Source organism: Erythrolamprus reginae, chromosome 10, assembly GCF_031021105.1.
Source record: "Erythrolamprus reginae isolate rEryReg1 chromosome 10, rEryReg1.hap1, whole genome shotgun sequence".
Classification (NCBI taxonomy): domain Eukaryota; kingdom Metazoa; phylum Chordata; class Lepidosauria; order Squamata; family Dipsadidae; genus Erythrolamprus; species Erythrolamprus reginae.
Window position 1 is genome coordinate 22,779,266 of NC_091959.1, and position 20,415 is coordinate 22,799,680.

Sequence of the window (20,415 nt, forward strand, 5' to 3'; positions counted from 1 at the left end):
AAAAAAGTATAAGGGAAAGTAATAAGGAAGTAAAGGAAAGAAATTGAAAGAAATAGAGAAGAAAGAAAAAGGGAAAAAGACTACATCAGTTTTAAGTACATTTATCTTTTGCTCTCTCCGTTTTAAGGTTACATTATAATTCTCTCTTTTCCATAATCCATCCTTTATCATCATCACACTCATAAATCACTAGTTCATTTTTTTTATTTTTAAGCAAAAAAAAAAATGTCCATGTGGCTTCCAATCAGTAATAAATGTACTCATTGAACTTTCTCTAAGCAAATTAATTTTATGATCTCTGCTAGTTCTATTATCTTCAACAGAATCTTGTAAACATCTAGGGATTATTCTATCAGCTCCTCTTCTTCTTCTTCTTCTTCTTCTTCTTCTTCTTCTTCTTCTTCTTCTTCTTCTTCTTCTTCATCTTCTACTTCTTCTTCTTCTCCTCCTCCTCCTACTTCTCCTTCTCCCTCTCCCTCTCCTCCTCCTTCATCTTCTTCTTCTCCTCCTTCTTCTCCTTCTTCTCCTTCTCCCTCTCCTCATTCTTCATCTTCTTCTTCTTCTCCTCCTTCTCCTTCTCCCTCTCCTCCTCCTTCATCATCTTCTCCTTCTCCTTCTTCTCCTTCTTCTCCTTCTCCTTCTTCTCCTTCTCCTTCTTCTCCTTCTCCTTCTTCTTCTTCCTCCCCCTCCCCTTCTTCTTCTTCTTCTTCCTCCTCCTCCTCCTCTTCCTCCTCCTCCTCTTCCTCCTCCTCCTCCTCCTCTTCTTCCTCCTCCTCCTCCTCTTCTTCTTCTTCCTCCTCCTCCTCTTCTCCTTCTTGTTCTCCTTCTCCTTCTCCTTGTCCTCCTCCTCCTTCTTCTCCTTCTTCCTCATCCTCCCCCTCCCCCTCTTCCTCTTCTTCTTCTTCTTCCTCCTCCTTCTCTTCTCCTTCTCCTCCTCCTCTTTCCTCCTCCTCCTCCTCCTCCTCCTCCTCTTCTTCTACTTCTCCTCCTCCTTCTCCTTCTCCCTCTCCTCCACCTTCCCCTTCTTCTTCCCCTTCCCGTTCTTCTTCTCCTTCCCCTTCTCCTTCTTCTTCTTCCTCCCCCTCCTCCTCTTCTTCTTCCTCCTCCTCCTCCCCCACCCCCCTCCTCCTCCTCTTCTTCTTCTTCTTCTTCTTCTTCCTCCTCCTCCTCTTCTCCTCCTCCTCCTTCTTCTTCCTCCTCCGCTTCCCCCTCCCCTTCTTCTTCTTCCTCCCCCTCCCCTTCTTCTTCTTCTTCTTCTTCTTCTTCTTCTTCTTCTTCCTCCTCCTCTCCTTCTCCTCCTCCTTCTTCCTCCTCCTCCTCCTCCTTCTTCTTCTTCTTCCACCTCCCCATCCCCCTCCCCTTCTGCTTCTTCTTCCTCTTCCTCCTCCTCCGCTTCTTCTTCTTCTTCCTCCCCCTCCTCCCCGTCCCCCTCCTCCTCTTCTTCCTCCTCCTCCTTCTTCTTCCTCCTCCTACTCTTCTCCTCCTCCTCCTTCTTCTTCTTCCTCCTCCTCCTCTCCTCCTCCTCCTCCTCCTTCTTCCTCCTCCTCCACCACTTCCCCCTCCTCGTCCCCCTCCCCTTCTTCTTCTTCTTCTTCTTCTTCTTCTTCTTCTTCTTCTTCTTCCTCCTCCTCCTCCTCCTCTTCTTCCTCCTCCTCCTCTTCTTCTTCCTCCTCCTCCTCCTCCTCTTTTTCTTCCTCCTCCTCCTCCTCCTCCTCTTCCTCCTCCTCCTCTTCTTCTTCTTCTTCTTCCTTCTCCTCCTCCTCTTCTTCTTCCTCCTCCTCCTCCTCTTCCTCCTCCTCCTCCTCTTCTTCTTCTTCTTCTTCCTTCTCCTCCTCCTCTTCTTCTTCCTCCTCCTCCTCCTCCTCCTTCTTCCTCCTCCTCCGCTACCTCCCCCTCCTCATCCCCTCCCCTTCTTCTTCTTCTGCTTCTTCTGCTTCTTCTTCTTCTTCTTCTTCCTCCTCCTCTTCTTCTTCCTCCTCCTCCTCCTCTTCCTCCTCCTCCTCTTCTTCTTCTTCTTCTTCTTCTTCCTTCTCCTCCTCCTCTTCTTCTTCCTCCTCCTCCTCCTCTTCCTCCTCCTCTTCTTCTTCTTCCTTCTCCTCCTCTTCCTCCTCCTTCTTCCTCCTCCTCCGCTACCTCCCCCTCCTCATCCCCCTCCCCTTCTTCTTCTTCTGCTTCTTCTGCTTCTTCCTCCTCCTCCTCCTCTTCTTCCTCCTCCTCCTCCTCCTCTTCTTCTTCTTCCTCCTCCTCCTTCTTCTTCCTCCTCCTCCGCCATCTCCCCCTCCTCATCCCCTCCCCTTCTGCTTCTTCTGCTTCTTCCTCCTCCTCCTCCTCCTCTTCTTCCTCCTCCTCCTCCTCTTCTTCTTCTTCCTCCTCCTCCTCTTCCTCCTCTTCCTCCTCCTCCTCCTCCTCTTCTTCTTCTTCTTCCTTCTCCTCCTCTTCTTCCTCCTGCTCCTCCTCCTCTTCTTCTTCTTCCTCCCCCTCCCCTCCTTCTTCTTCTTCCTCCTCCTTCTCCTCCTCCTCTTCCTCCTCCTCCTCTTCTTCTTCTTCTTCCTCCTCCCCTCCTTCTTCTTCTTCCTCCTCCTTCTCCTCCTCCTCTTCCTCCTCCTCCTCTTCTTCTTCTTCTTCCTCCTCCCCTCTCCTCCTCCTCCTCTTCTTCTTCTTCTTCCTCCTCCTCTTCTCCTTCTCCTTCTCCTTCTCCTTGTCCTCCTCCTCCTCCTTCTTCTTCTCCTTCTTCCTCCCCCTCCTCCCCCTCCCCCTCTTCTTCTTCTTCCTCCTCCTCCTCTTCTCCTCCTCCTCCTCCTCCTTCTTTTTCCTCCTCCTCTTCTCCTCCTCCTTCTTCCTCCTCCTTCTCCTCCTCCTCCTTCTTCTTCCTCCTCCTTCTTCTTCCTCCTCCTCCTCTTCTCCTCCTCTTCTCCTTCTCCTCCTTCTTCTTCCTCCTCCTCCTCTTCTCCTCCTCTTCTCCTTCTCCTCCTTCTTCTTCCTCCTCCTCTGCCCCCTCCCCCTCCTCGTCCCCCTCCCCTTCTTCTTCTTCTTCTTCTTCTTCCTCTTCTTCCTCTTCTTCCTCTTCTTCCTCCTCCTCCTCTTCTTCTTCTTCTTCCTCCTCCTCCTCCTCTTCTTCTTCTTCTTCCTCTTCTTCCTCCTCCTCCTCTTCTTCTTCTTCTTCCTCCTCCTCCTGCTCCTCTTCCTCCTCCTTCTCCTCCTCCTCCTCCGATTCTTGTTCTGAATTGTTACATCACTTTAAAGCAGTTGCTGAGCTATTCAATTGGTGTGGTCAGTATGTTTGAATTGGACAGGCAGGCGCTAAGTGGTAGACTAACAACCTCCTTGTAGTCTCTGAACCTTTTCAAAGATGCCAAATTTCCCTGCTGTACTGACTGACCCAGAATTGTCAATTTTGAGAAGGAAAGTACATGAAAACTGTGCAATTACCATAGGTAAGAATGAAGGAACAAAGGAACAAAAGAATGAAGGAACGAAGGAATAGAGGAACAAAAGAACAAAGACGGGAAGGGAAGGAGAGAAGGAGTAAGGAAGGAAGGAAGGAAGGAAGGAAGGAAGAAAGGAAGGAGGCAAATGCTACATACTGACATACGGAGTAAATCATTCAAATCTAACAGGAAGGAAGGAAAGTTATTTACCCCAAAGAGGTCATTATTCCTCTTTCCATTCAAAACAAAACCTGATCATAGAGTCTCTTCTAAATGGGCCTCCCGGAAGTTCAGGAAGGCCAAAATGGACTCATTACTGGCCTCCAGAAGGCCGCCAGAGCCTGGAGAGGCCATTTCCTTCATTCGCTGGTTGGGGAATTATGGAAGTTGATGTCCAAATATCTTCAAGTCGACAAGGTTGGAAAACATTGCTCCAGACTATACTTGTTTAATTTGATCCATATCTTTTTGTAGGTTAGGTCTCCAGAACTGAACACATTATTCCAAATGAGGTCTCACCAACGCTCTGTACAGTGGGATCGAAGGGCTGGCTGGCTGCCTCTCCAAGCAGCCCATTGAAGGCAGAAGGGTGATGGGAGAAGGGGAAGATCTTCTGGGGCCTGGCAAGGGGGTCCCTGGGCCATGCTCCATTTTAAGGAGAGTCTCGTGATTTCTGACAGTCTCCAAATGGGTGAACAGTGCGGTCAGGCAGTAGGGAAAGCGAGTAGAATGCTTGGCTGCATAGCTAGAGGTATAACAAGCAGGAAGAGGGAGATTGTGATCCCGCTGTATAGAGCGCTAGTGAGACCACATTTGGAATACTGTGTTCAGTTCTGGAGACCTCACCTACAAAAAGATATTGACAAAATTGAACAGGTCCAAAGACGGGCTACAAAAATGGTGGAAGGTCTTAAGTAGAAAACTTATCAGGAAAGACTTCATGAACTCAATCTGTTTAGTTTGGAGGACAGAAGGGAAAGGGGGGACATGATTGAAACATTTAAATATCCTAAAGGGTTAAATAAGATTCAGGAGGGAAGTGTTTTTAATAGGAAAGTGAACACAAGAACAAGGGGGCACAATCTGAGGTTAGTTGGGGGAAAGATCAGAAGCAACGTGAGAAAATATTATTTTACCGAAAGAGTAGTAGATGCTTGGAACAAACTTCCAGCAGACATGGTTGGTAACTGAATTGAAACATGCCTGGGATAAACATAGATCCATCCTAAGATAAAATACAGGAAATAGTATAAGGGCAGACTAGATGGACCATGAGGTCTTTTTCGGCCGTCAATCTTCTATGTTTCTATGTTTCTAACCCGATACTGCCAGCAGCTGGACAGAGAACCCCCTTGCTAAAAAATGTCCCTTCCAACTCGACTCTTCTGTTAATTAATTAATTTATTTATTTTTATTTATGTATTTATTTTGTCCAATACACAATACACATTCTAATAATCAGGTAGAATGTATTAAAGGGGGAATAGAGGAGAAAATAACAGAGTAAAATATAACTGTGACAGAATAGCAGGAAAAGATATAGGCATAGAAGAGAAGATATAGGAGATATAGGAGAGACAATAGGACAGGGGACGGTAGGCACTCTGGTGCACTTATGTACGCCCCTTACTGACCTCTTAGGAACTTGGTGAGGTCAACTGTGGATAGTCTAAGGATAAAGTGCTGGGGGTTAGGGGATGATACTACAGAGTCCGGTAGTGAATTGCACACTTCGACAACTCGATTACTAAAGTCGTATTTTTTACAGTCAAGTTTGGAGTGGTTAGTCGTTGGAAATGCACAAAAACGCCAGGCGCAAAAGCCCCCTTCGTCCGTTTATGAATGCAGCCTGCATGAAAACCTAACAAATTCGTTCCGACTCAGAAGGCTGGAGATGTCCTGGAAACCCCAGTATGCTGAGTCATGAGGATGGTGTTTTCCCCCCCTTGTTCAGAGAAAGTCGCATTAGCTTCAGAATATATGGCTGTGCCTTCCTTCCCAACTCTAGACACTGCGACTCCTCTCTTGATGGGTTACCCTGAGAAACAAGGCGGCATCTGCCAAAACTCACACTTTGCATAAACATTTTGTACCTTACAAGGTGTTTTTGCACCGAGAGGCAACCTGTGCATATTTCCACATGGGGTGGGGGGACAGGCAGGGGGAATCCTCCTCCCTATGTTTCCTTCTGATTTGATTCTCCCCACCCAACGTAGAGAACTGGCAATTCACCAGCTTCAAAATTGCTGCGTGATGCATCCCAGACCTTTATTTCCTACCATTTGCCGAAGAGTGTTGAAAGCATGAATAATCCTACTTTATAAAAGGGAACGTTTATGTTTCCCCTCTGATTCAGTTGGGCTCCTGGTGATTAAATGGGCACATCCTTGTAATTTTCATGGTAGCAATTTGGAAATGGTTCACCACTGCTGCTTAAAACTTCCCAGCCTAGTTACAGCCCTGTGATTTCCTAATGCCAGTTTTTTTTTAAATTAGATTTTAATCGTGATACATACGTACCGTATTTTGGGGAGTATAAAACACACCTTTTTCCTCCTAAAAGAGGCTGAAAATTTGGGTGTGTCTTATACTCTGAATGTAGCTTTTTTTTTCCAAATATTTTTTCTCCAGCCCTAACTAGGTGATAACTAGTGATGGGCGAACCCAACGGTGTTCAGGTTTGGCAAGTTCGGACAAACTTTACGCAAAATTCGGCCAAACCCGAACTGCACTCAAACCCGAACGGGGAATCCCTCCCACGAAGAGATTCCAGGGGCGGAGCTTTGACGTCACCGGCAGGTTGCTAAGGACGCCAAGGTGATCACTTCCTGGATTCCATGGAATCCAGGAAGTGATCACCTTGGCATCCTTAGCAACCTGCTGGTGACATCAAAGCTCTGAACGCCGAACATGACCCTGAACTTTGCCCGAAGTTTCAAAAAAATTTGGGTTCGTGTTCGGCATACCGAACACTGCAAAATTCAGTACGGACCCGAATTGTGCGAGTTCAGTTCGCCCATCACGAGTGCTAACAATCTCCTCAGCTCTTACTTTGCTGGCTTTTTCATTTTTACTGTCTCCCAAGAATTTTTTTCCAGCCCTAAGTCTTTGCAGACTTTTTTTCATTGTTCTGTTTGCTCCCAATATGTTTCTTTCCAACCCTAATCAGGTGCTAACAATGCTCCCAGCTCTTACTGGCTTGCAGGCTCTTTCATTGTTACTCTCTCCAAAGAATGTTTTTCCAACCCTAGGTCTTTGCAGGCTTTTTTTCATTATTCTATTTGCTCTGAATAAGTTTTTTTCCAGCCCTAACCAGGTGCTAACAATGTCCCCAGCTCTTACTGGCTTGCAGGCTCCTTCATTGTTACTCTCTCCAAAGAATATTTTTCCAGCCCTAAGTCTTTGCAGGGTTTTTTTCATTATTCTATTTGCTCTGAATAAGCTTTTTTCCAGCCCTAACCAGGTACTAACAATGTTCCCAGCTCTTACTGGCTTGCAGGCTATTTCATTGTTACTCTCTCCAAAGAATGTTTTTCCAGCCCTAAGTCTTTGCAGGCTTTTTTCATTATTCTATTTGCTCTGAATAAGTTTTTTTCCAGCCCTAACCAGGTGCTAACAATGTTCCCAGCTCTTACTGGCTTGTAGGCTCTTTCATTGTTACTCTTACAAATAAGGTGTTTTTAAGCCCTAACCAGGGGATAAAATAATGTGCTGAACCTGACCAGATTAAGGACGCTAGCCAGATGAATACCTGGTAGGCAGATTTCTCCCCCTTATTTTCCTCCCCAAAAACTAAGGTGCATTTTATAGTGCAAAAAATATGATAAGCCAAGGCATCCTGGAAGAACGATATCACGGGATTTCAATGTTACCCTCTTGTGGTCACCTTGCAAAATAGATAGTTAATAATCTTTCATGCTGTAAAGACTCTGTACAATAGTATTAATTTAAAACCCATTTTTAACAACACAAAATAATGGGAGATTTATTCTGAGGGTAGGAATTAAACAATGGCTCTAATGGGATTAATCTTTTTCCCCCCAAGATGCTTGATTTATCCCCATTGAAAAACTGTCAAATACAGCAGAAGGGGCTCAGAATAATTTCTTATTTCAAAGGGGAAATTTAATTTTCAAATAAGGGAATGGGAAAATGATTTCGGGACAGGATTGCAACTATCAGGTTGAAGCGCTTCGTGTGCTCTGATCAAGTTTAAGAGCCTTATTAGCAGTAAAAGGAAATGCTCCCATTCGTTCTGCAATACATGATGATGAAGATAATTTACAGTAGATGGGGAAATTAGATTGCAAGGTGACATTATAATTCCGTCCATTTATCTGAACTGAAGCACCTGAAGATTCGGTAACTACCCCTTAATCTACTCCCTAAAAAAAAAAAAGTATGTTAAATTATGAATTTGGATTTGAGAAATCTGTCACAAAACCTTAGGTATTGCTTGGGTCAGTGATGGCGAACTTATGGCACGTAGCATGCGGAGCCATATTGGAGGGCACACAAGGAATTGATCTATGTTAGCTCCACCTATTTTTCAGTCTTGGGGAAGGCTACTTTGCCCTCTGGAGGCTCCAGGGACCCTTCTCTGCAGCCCTAGAACAATGATAGTGGACCATTTTTTTCCTCAGGTGCCGAAAGAGCATGGCATAGGACCAGATTATCTCCAAGACCGCCTTCTGCCACACGAATCCCAGCATCCGGTGAGGTCCCACAGAGTTGGTCTTCTCCAGGTCTCATTGACCAGACAATGTCAGCTAGCGGGGCCTAGGCGAAGAGCCTTCTTTGTGGGGGGCCCAGCCCTCTGGAACCAGCTCCCCCCAGAGATTCGCACTGCTCCTACCCTCCTTGCTTTCTGAAAAAAGTTTGAACACTCATCTTTGCCACCAGGCCTGAGGCCATTAGATCTCTCCCCCACCGCCCCGACCAACAAATGTATTTACAATGATCTATAGACTGAGTGAATGACAATTGAATGTTTTTAAGTTTTTAGGATGTTTTTAAGTCTTGTAACTATTATTAATTGGATCAAATTGTTTTATTATGTATTCTATGTTTGTTGTGAGCCGCCCCGAGTCCATGGAGAGGGGCGGCATACAAATTCAATTAATAATAAATGAATGAATGAATGAATGAATGAATGAATGAATGAATGAATAAATAAATAAATAAATAATGCCTGTGTGAGTGCTCACACCCATAATTCAACGCCTGGGGAGGGCAAAATCAGCTTCACCCACCCACCCAGAGGCCCTCTGGAGGCTGGAAATGGCCTGTTTCCCCACTTCTTCTTGGCCCAGCAAGCTCATGTTTTGCCCTCCCCAGGCTCCAAAGGCTTCCCTGGAGCTGGGGGAGGGTAAAACTGCCCTCCTCCATGCCCCCGGAAGCTCTCTGGAAGTCAAAAACGCCCTCCCAGAGCCTCTGTGTGAGACTAAAACAGCTGGCCGGCACACAGTGCATGTTGGAGCTGAACAAGGGCAATGGCTCGTGTGCCCTGGAGAGTGAAAAACCGCCCAATGGTCAAACCGGGTGTTTGGAAAAATGGACCTCTGTTTTGTATGTTGTACTGTTTTTCACACTCTGGAGGCCTCAGGGAAGCTTCCTGAAGCCTCAGAGGGCAAAAAAACAGCACAACAGGCAAACCGGAAGTCTGGTTTTCTGAAATAGAATAACTGTAAAAAAATAAATAAAAGGGAGGGGAAACCGAAGAATCAAAAATGTAATTGTTAACTCATTTTAATTTTGATGTCTGTATCACTCTGTGTTTTGTTTTTTAAAATAAAAAATATTAATAAAAAAATAAAAAAATAAAAATTGATGATGAATTGATAAAAATTGAAATTGAAAGATGATGGCATAAACTAGTGTGGTGATTGTAGTGGTTATAGGCGCACTGGCTGCCCTAATCCCCCCACTCCAAGAAAAACCCCAACTTGGATGGAACTGAGAAAAATGTGTGCCTTTACCCAATTTCCATCTGTCAATTGCAAAAGGGCTTGGATCCACACTTACGCTAATATATTACAACATCCTAGGTTTGGGGGAAGAACTCAACGCGAATGAAGGCCAATACCACTTAATAACTGGCAGCTGTGACCTCACATTATTGTGACCAGATAATAACTCTCTTAACTTTGCACTACATTCTCGTGAGTTGAACATCATAACCTAGAACTGTGATGGTGAACATATGGCACGTATGCTAAAGGTGGCATGCAGAATCCTCTCTATGGGCATGTGTGCCATTACCTTCTGGTCTTCTGGTTTATGGTGCTGGCCAGCTGGTTTTTGCGGGCACCGGCAAATGCCACAAACCCGGGCTGTTTCTAGGGTATTTGAGGGCCGTTTGAGGGCCATTTTTGGCCTGAAAACAGCCTGAGGCCCCCCCCTCCCAAATAGCAGAAAACAGGCATGCATGCACTGGCCAACGGGTCTTCAATTTTGCAGTGCTCCAGCACATGAATATGCGTTCCGGTTTGGCCCCAAAAAGGTTCATTACACTAACCTAAAATGTAGTTTTAGAGGTAGCCTGCTGCCCCCATGGGGAAGGGGGAGAAAGATGCAGTGGTGGTAGAACAATGGAGCTCTTTTTAAAAGAATCAAGCATACAATTTTTCTAAGGAGTTTGACATGGTTTGATTCCTTAGAGAAAAGTTTTGAATACATTGATTTTAGCTTGCATAAAGAAACATAAGGAACATGGAAAACATGGCCGTAAACAATTCATTTGAAAGATTAGATCAAAGTTTGGGGCATATTTGAGAGCTTGTTCCACTGACGTGACTGTAACCTATAATTCTGGATGATGTGGCTAATGTGAAGAAAGAGAGTCCTTGATTAGAAAGCTTTATGAATCATTGTAAATGGAGAAAAATGGGAACTAAGCCACTCCCACCCAGTCACATGGTAGGTAAGCCACTCCCACTCAATCATATGACTTTTAATCCACTGTCACATGATTGTCAAGCCACTCCCACTTAGTCACATGGCCAGCAAGCCACTCCTATCCAGTCACATGATCATCAAGCCACACCCACCAAATAAGCCATGCCTACTGTGTGCCCGTAAAAATTGTGGCAGCCCATCACTGATATACTTGTGTAGAATATAGCAAAACTGATGGAGTTTCTAAATAAATAATAATAATAATAATAATAATAATAATAATAATAATAATTTATTATATTTGTACGCCGCCCATCTCCGAAGACTCGGGGCGGCTCACAGCAACATAAACAGTGTACAAATCCAATTGTTTAAAAAATACAATTTAAAACTTTTATAATAACTGTTGAGCATGTCTTCACACAACAGGTTTTACCTAGCTACAATCACCTCTGCTTCTCTAATTTCTGAAGATGCAACTACACAGGATCTGTTGCTTGGCCAAAGGGGGCGGAAGCAATTAAGTCCAGAACAAGATAAGATTCAGAAATGGATCAAGCAGATCCCTTTCTGATTCACAGAAGGGGGAAAAGATTGTAACTGTTGTTACAATCTCAATAAAAAAAAGTCTTCAACATCTCCATTCCCCACTCTTGGGAGGAAAGATACTGCAAAATCCCCATTCCCGCCCCACTCTGGGGCCACCCAGAGGTGGTATTTACTGGTTCTCCAAACTGTTCAAAATTTCCACTACTGATTCTCGAGGACATATCAGAACCTTTTGAATTTAACCCCTGGATGGGAGGAATAAATCACACTTGCAATATTCTGTTAACCCAGGCAACAGTAATAAAGCCATCTAGACTAACCATCCTGGATCTCGAAAGCTTAGAACTGCGGCGCCTAAAACACGATTTAAGTATTGCCCACAAAATCATTTACTGCAATGTCCTTCCGGCCAACGACTACTTCAGCTTCAACCGCAACAACACAAGAGCATGCAACAGCTTCAAACTGAATGTTAATCGCTCCAAACTTGACTGTAAAAAATATGACTTTAACAATCGAGTCATCGAAGCGTGGAACTCATTACCGGACTCAATAGTGTCAACCCCCAACCCCCAACATTTCTCCCTCAGACTCTCCACGATTGGCCTCTCCAGGTTCCTAAGAGGCCAGTAAGGGGCGTACATAAGTGCACTGATGTGCCTTTCGTCCCCTGTCCAATTGTCTTTCCTTTCCCTTTTATCATATATATTCTTTCCTTCCCACCCACTTCTCTTTCTCTTTACTTCCTATCTTTACTTCCTATCTTTTATATATCACTTAATGTCTATTCTCTTTCATATGTATTGTATATTGGACAAAGAATAAATAAATAAAAATAAATAAATAAATAAAAATATTTCTAGTCTTCTTGTGAAGTTGATTTCTTGGTTTGGTCTACCTGGTGGGGCTGATATCAGTTGTGAAATTGAATGTGAATTGGTGGCACAAAATTCCGTGTTGTTGGGTTTTCTTTACCCCAGTGTACTGCTATGGAACTCATTCATGATGGGAAAAAAGATATCATATCTTAAATAAAATAAAATCCAAAGGAGGTATGTTCCCAGTTGAAAGATACTTTATGTCCTTGGCTTATCATTTATATCTGTTGAACAAACTTCTTTTTCTTTTCTTTTTTTTCTACCACCCCTTCCTTTCCCAGGTCCCAGATGTGACCATCCATTCATACCTTTGGTAGCCGATACTATACTTCTCACCTCCTGTTTCCAGTTTCTACAGCTCTCAAAGGGCCCAAAGAAAGAAGCCCTGTGAATTGACCACTGAGAGCATACCTACAAAGCATCTATTCATAGTTCGGTCTTTTTAAAAAAATTATACAGACTCGATGACGGAGCAGTGAAATAGCTCTTTATATACCAGCTTGGGTTTAAAAGGTCAATATAATTAAGATCCTGCCCCCTATACTCCTGCCTGCTCCTTTAAGTTACAAGAATTTCTCTGGGTTGCTGGAAATACGTAGATGGAAAAGAGGAAGCATCACGAATTGTTAGGACCTTGCAGCAAAATCTATCTTCCAGATTCCTGAAAATGTTTGGGTCACAGTCAAGTCTGGGTCTCATGAAATACTTGCAAAATGTCTATGGAGATTCTCACTCATTCACTCACCCACCCACCCACCCACCCACCTCTCATCTATCTATATCTATCTATCTATCTATCTATCTATCTATCTATCTATCTATCTATCTATCTACCTACCTACCTACCTACCTACCTACCTACCTACCTACCTATCATCTATCTATCTATCTATCTACCTACCTACCTATCTATCTATCTATCACCTATCTATCTACCTACCTACCTATCTATCTATCACCTATCTATCTACCTACCTACCTACCTACCTACCTACCTATCATCTATCTATCTATCTATCTATCTATCTATCTATCTATCTATCTATCATCTATCTACCTACCTACCTACCTACCTACCTACCTATCTATCATCTATCTATCTATCTATCTATCTATCTATCTATCTATCTATCCATCTATCTATCTATCATCTATCTATCTATCATCTATCTATCTATCATCTATCTATCATCTATCTATCTATCATCTATCCATCATCTATCTATCTATCTATCTATCTATCTATCTATCTATCATCTATCTACCTACCTACCTACCTACCTATCTATCATCTATCTATCTATCTATCTATTTGACTCAAGGTGGCTTGCAACAAAATATAAAAATTCAGTTAACAATTAAAAGAAGTCTAATATAAATTAAAACAATAACCCCAGTAAAAACTCACAACTCAGCAATCCAATCAACACAACATACCAATCAAACACAATTCGGCCATGACAGATGTAAGTATTCACGCCCCCCAGGTCTGCTGGCAAAACCAGCTCTTCGTAGCCTTTCAGAAGGCCAGCAGGGTGGGAGAAATACGGACATTGGGGAAAAGTTGGTTCCATAGAGCTGGGGCAGCCACAGAGAAGACCCTTCCCTGCAGGTCCCGCCAACCTGCATTGCTTAGTCGACGGGATATGGAGAAGGCCAACCCTGTGCGATCTTATTGATTTCTGGGAGGTATACAGCAGAAGATGGTCCTGTAAATAGTTTGACCCTAAGCCATGTAGGCATTTATAGGTCATCCGGGTCACAATTATCCCAATTTTTTTTCAAGTGACAACTGGACTTTTATTGTTTCTCATCCAAGTAGCTTCTTCAGTTGTGACTGAATGGTGGAGGATGGAAGGATTTATATTCCTTGCAGTCATCTGGTCCAGGGTTGGGTTCCTCCTGGTTCGGATCGGATCAACCAAACCGGTAGTGACATGCTGATGATGTCACCAAATGGAATCGGCCATTCTTTTTTGAATTTTTTGCAATTTTTTTTCCTGTTTTGAAGGTTTTTCCTGTTCTGCTACTTGTAAACGGGCCTTCCCACCTGCTCCCGGGTTTACAGGTGCTTGGACTCTTTTTCAGTTGATGATATCACATTATTTGAATAGCCACAAAAAGGACAAATGATAGACAGCATTATTGATTGAGCAGCCCAGTAACATTTTAAGATTTTTTACTGAACCCACAAGGTTCAGCATGATAACAGATTAGGCAAGTAGCTCAATTTTCTTGAATTGCTATAAAAGTTCAGTTCTAGATAATGATTAAAATGGTTAAAGCGTTTTATGGGTAATAACATACCATTTAATTATTTCCCATTTTAAAAGTAGTTAAGGTTCATACTAAGGTACTAGAGAAGGAAGGACAATTAAAAAAAACCTTAAATATTCAATAAATAGTGCATAGGTTTAGTATCTGAGGCTAGTTTATTTATTTATTTATTTATTATTTGGATTTGTATGCCGCCCCTCTCCGAAAACTTGGGGCGGCTCACAACAAGTGAAAAGACAATCCAATACATAATCCAATTTAATTAAAATATTATAAATTTAAGAAAAACCCCTATACTAACATACACACACACAAGCATACCATATATAAATTCAAAGTGCCCAGGGGAAGATGTTTAGTTTCCCCATGCCTGACGGCAAAGGTGGGTTTTGAGGAGTTTACGGAAGGCAGGAAGAGTAGGGGCAGTTCTGATCTCCGGGGGGAGTTGGTTCCAGAGAGTCGGTGCCGCCACAGAGAAGGCTCTCCCCCTGGGGCCCGCCAACCGGCATTGTTTAGTTGACGGGACCCGGAGGAGGCCCACTCTGTGGGACCTAATCGGTCGCTGGGATTCGTGCGACAGAAGGCGGTCTCGGAGATATTCTGGTCCAGTGCCATGAAGGGCTTTAAAGGTCATAACCAAGGGGAAAGATCAGAAGCAACGTGAGAAAATATTATTTGATTGAAAGGGTAGTAGGTGCTTGGAACAAACTTCCAGCAGACATGGTTGGTAAATCCACAGGAACTGAATTGAAACATACCTGGGAGAAACATATATCCATCCTAAGATAAAATACAGGAAATAGTATAAGGGCAGACTAGATTGACTATGAGGTCTTTTTCTGCTGTCAGTCTTCTATGTTTCTATGTTTTTATCCCCACTGTGCTGCACAAATCCCAGCGACCAGTTAGGTCCCACAGAGTTGGCCTTCTCTGGGTCCCGTCGACTAAACAATGTCATTTGGCGGGACCCAGGGGAAGAGCCTTCTCTGTGGCGGCCCCGACCCTCTGGAACCAACTGCCCCCAGATATCAGAGTTGCCCCCACCCTCCTTGCCTTCCGTAAGCTTCTTAAAACCCACCTCTGTCGTCAGGCATGGGGGAATTGAGATATTCCCTTCCCCCTAGGCTTATAAAATTTATGCATGGTATGTCTGTATGTATGATTGGTTCCTTAAATTGGGGTTTTATTACTTTTAATATTAGATTTGTTTATATTGTCTTTTTACTATTGTTAGCCACCCCAAGCCTGCGGAGAGGGGCGGCATACAAATCTAATAAATAAATAAATGAATGAATAAATAAATAAATAAATAAATGAATGAATGAATGAATGAATGAATGAATGAATGGATAAATAAATAAATAAAAATAAAGCAGCCCATTACTGGTTAGCTACAGTTTCCCATCATACCTACGGAATGAATGATGTCAAAGACCATTGTGGGAAGTCAAAGCCATGTTGAGATTTAACTCCCTGGTATTATGGGATGTGTCGGCAAAGAAAGGGTAGGAGAAGCAGCACTGATGGGCTCTGTTCAGGTGAGGGCTCCTGATGTTGATTCTGGCAAGTGGAGGAGCAGAGAAACTTTCCCCTCTCAATGTCAACGTCTCAAAAACTTGCAATTATAGATGGGCCTTTTCAAGGCTGTGATGAAAAGCACATCTGTTGCATCAAGTGGCACAGGGAGGAAGCCAGGAGAAGGAAATTGTTTCATCAGGCTAGAATACGTCTGTTAGCAGAAGAAATGGCTATTTGAGCAGGGGCCAGAAGCGGATTGCTACCGGTATGGTCAGGTCCGCAGTACCAGTAGAAAATTTTGAATTTTTTTCCCTTCTGGGCTGTGGGTATGTTTTTCCTATCACAGTAAATGAGGTTGAATGTGTATAATTTTAGAAGAATTGTGTGTGTATGTGTGTACATACACATACAATGTATATAGTAATGCAGTGATGGGCTCCTACAGGTACAGTCAGTAGAAAAAACTTGATTGTTTTTTCTTTTTTTCCCTTCTGGGCTCTGGTTTTTCTTTTCCTATCGCAGTAAATGAGGTTGAATGTGTATAATTTTAAAAGAGATGTGCATGCCTGTGTGTACATACACATAGTTTGTATAGTAGATAATGTATATTTTGGTGTGCCTGTGTGTAATATGTATGTACACATAGGACATATAGACATAGAATTAAAGAGTATATTTTCGATGTTCAGTAATAGTAAATAGGTAGGGAAGTTGTATCTCTTTGAGGCGAGGAGAGGCCAGGCACCCGAACGTGAGTGACATCAAGTTGGCCACCTTTAAGCCAATCACGTGACCTTTAAGCCATCCCCAGGTCACATGATCATCAAGCCACACCCACCTGGTCACATGGCTGGCAAGCCACACTCATGAAATAATCCACATCCTCAGTGTGGTAGTAAATTTTTTTGCAGCCCTTCACTGGCGCACAGCTTTGATTATCTTGCGTGTATGCTCATGCCTCCCAGGCATTTTTACTTCTGCACATACACAGGAAGCAAAATCTCACGAGATATAGATAGATAGATAGATAGATAGATAGATAGATAGATAGATAGATAGATAGATAGATAGATAGATAGATAGATAGATAGATAGATAGATAAGATTTGTATGCTGCCCCTCTCCGTAGACTTGGGGCGGTTAACAACAATAATAAAACACCATATGACAAATCTAATATTTAAAATAACTAAAAACCCTTATTAAAAACCAAACATACACACAAACATACCATGCATAAATTGTACAGGCTTAGGGGGAAAGGAATATCTCAATTCCCCCATGCCTGACGACAGAGGTGAGTTTTAAGGAGCTTACGAAAGGCGAGGAGGGTGGGGGCAATTCTGATCTCTGGGGGGAGCTGGTTCCAGAGGGTCAGGGCCGCCACAGAGAAGGCTCTTCCCCTGGGCCGACAGGACCCGGAGAAGGCCAACTCTGTGGGACCTAACTGGTCGCTCGGATTCGTGTGGCAGAAGGCGGTCCCGGAGATAATCTGGTCCGGTGCCATGAAGGGCTTTATAGGTCATAACCAACACTTTGAATTGTGACCGGAAACAGATCGGAAACCAATGCAGACTGCGGAGTGTTGGTGTAACATGGGCATATTTGGGAAAGCCCATGATTGCTCTCACAGCTGCATTCTGCACAATCTGAAGTTTCCGAACACTTTTAAAAGGTAGCCCCATGTAGAGAGCGTTACAGTAGTCGAGCCTCAAGGTGATGAGGGCATGGGTGACTGTGAGCAGTGACTCCTGGTCCAAATAGGGTCGCAACTGGGGCACCAGGCGAACCTGCGCAAACGCCCCCCTCGCCACAGCTGAAAGATGTTTCTCTAATGTGAGCTGTGGATTGAGGAGGACGCCCAAGTTACCGACCCTCTCTGAGGGGTTCAATGATTCCCCCCCACAGGGTGATGGACGGACAGATGGAATTGTTGCTGGGAGGCAAAACCCACAGCCACTCCGTCTTATCAGATAGATAGGTGGATAGATAGATAGATAAGATGTTTTGCTTGTTATTGTAGGGAGGCGTGAAAAAGCCTTCTGTTCAGATTTGACATTTTGCTGTTCCCATTCAGTAATTTGACCTGGAACAGTTCAAGGATGAGTAGACAGGATGATGCCTAATCCATGGCAACTGAGCCACTACAACTTGTTGACAAGCTGCTTCTGCTACCATCAGAAAATTCTGTCTTGGGCTAGACTTACCAGAAGTCATTTTACCGAGGCTCTTTGAAATCTGGCTTTGGGAAGGAAAGAAAATGCCAGGAAAATCATAATATTAATTTTGATTGCTTCTCCAAAACTGCAACCGAAGACGTCTGCAAAAGAGACTAAAAAAAAAAAAGTCAAGATTTGTACAAATATCTTATGTACAAATATCTTATGTCTTTTAAAAAACTAACAGGTCTTCAGCTGTGTGTAGTTGCAGTTTTTGCCTTAGACCAGTGATGGGCTACCAAAATTTTTACTACCATACTGTGGGCATGGTTTATGGAGGTTGCCCTGCATTTTCTTCCAACATCTCAACCAGCAAATGCTCCGTCCTACACATCAGCAAAAAGAATCAGAACCACAAATACAAACTGAACAAACAAATTATCACAGATAACCCCCACTCACTTAAGGACCTCGGAGTACTAATAACAAAAGACCTAAGCTGCAAAGCCCACTGCAACAACATTGCCAAGAAACCTTCAACAGTTGTTAATCTAATCCTACGTAGCTTCTGCTCTGCCAATCTCACACTACTTACCAAAGCTTACAAAACCTTTGCCAGACCCATCCTAGAATACAGCTCATCTGTTTGGAACCCATACCACATCTCAGAAATTAACACCCCGAAAATGTCCAAAGTTATTTCACCAGAAGAGCCCTTAACTCCTCTACCTGAAACAGAATACCCTACGAAATTAGACTCACTATCCTGGGTCTAGAAAGCTTACAACTACGACGCCTTAAACATGATCTAAGTATTGCCCACAAGATCATATGCTGCAACGTCCTGCCTGTCAACGACTACTTCAGCTTCAACCACAACAACACAAGAGCACACAACAGATACAAGCTTAATATTAACCGCTCCAAATTGGACTGTAAAAAATACGACTTTAGTAATCGAGTTGTCAAAGCATGGAACTCATTACTGGACTCTGTAGTATCTTCCCCTAACCCACAACATTTTACCCTCAGACTATCCACAGTTGACCTCTCCAGATTCCTAAGAGGTCAGTAAGGGGCATGCATAAGTGTGCTAGTGTGCCTCCCGTCCCGTCCTATTGTCTCTCCTATATCTCATATATCATATCTACTATTCTTCTATTCTATTCTTCTTATACTACTCTCATAATATCCTTCTATTCCCTAATTGATATATTCTATTCCTAAAATTTCACTTCTATTCTTTCTCTAATATATTTTACTGGAGTATAACCTCTCTATAGCCTTCATTGTGTATTGTTGTGTATTGGACAAAATAAATAAATAAAAATAAAATAAAAATAAAAATCTTTCAGTGCAAATTGGGTGCTCTGGGGTGGAGATCCATTTTCACTACCCCACTATGTCCGCTCCCCCGTCTGGGCAGTAGCCCATCCCTGCCTTAGACTGTCCACTGTTGACCTCACCTGATTCCTAAAAGGTCAGTAAGGGGCCTGCATGAGTGCATCAGCATGCCTACCGCCCATGTTCAATTGTTCCCTCTTATCAGTACCCATCTTATGTATATAAACAATGTTATATCTATGCATATTACAAATATGTACTTGAAAAATTAAATAAATAAATATCTTAAATTCAGTGTTTTGTTACACATCGTCGTTCCCTTTAGGCAAACGTCTGCCTAAACATTTTCAACCCAACAGAAAAAATAATCAGAAAACAAATAATCCCCTCAAGACTGTCAAACTATTTACTAAGTCTTCTCATTGTTCCCCTCACCCATCTTCTTTTTAGTTATTTATCTATTTTTATTTATTCTTTGTCCAATATACAATACATATGGAAGAGAATAGACATTAAGTAATATATATGACGATAGAAAGTAAAAAGAAGAGAAGTAGATGGGAGGGAGAGAATATATATGATATAAGAGATAAGGAGAGAATATATATGATATATACATATAATATATAGATAGATAGATATATAGATAAGGAGAGAATACATATGACATATGAGATAAGGAAAGACAATTGGACAGGGGACGATAGGCACATCAGTGCACTTATATATGCCCCTTCTCCCACTAATGATTGCTTGTTGCTTGAATCCTTATGATTTACATGGTTCCTAATATGATTTCCACTCGTCATCTTCAGGCTGGTGTTGACAAATTCCTTGCTTGTCCAATCACACTTGGACAATAAAAATTCTATTCTGTTCTGTTCTATTCCGTTCTGTTCTGTTCTAGTATAGTCTTGTTTTGTTTTGTTCTGTTCCATTCCATTCCATTCCATTTCCTACTCTACTCTACTCTATTCTATTCCATCCATTCCATTCTATTTTCTGTTCTGTTCTTCTACAATGGATTCTATTCTATTCTATTCTATCTTTATTGTTGTGAGCCGCCCCGAGTCTTCTATTCTATTCTATTCTATTCTAACTGCCCTGAAAAAATATTCTCTGTTTTATTGAGCTCTCTTTCACCAGAGTTCTTTTCATTCTACCTTTCACTCAAACCAATGTTTTTGCAGCCACTTAGAACAAAAGGGACCCCATTGCAAGGGCTGGTTGAAAGACAGGAAAACTTTTGCCTTTCAGCTCAGCCTGTTTCCAGAGCTCCTCAGCCTGAGAATATTCCATAATCCCTGCCACGTATGAATCAGGGCTGAGGAGAATAAGCAGCTCTGTCCTACACGGAGAAGGATG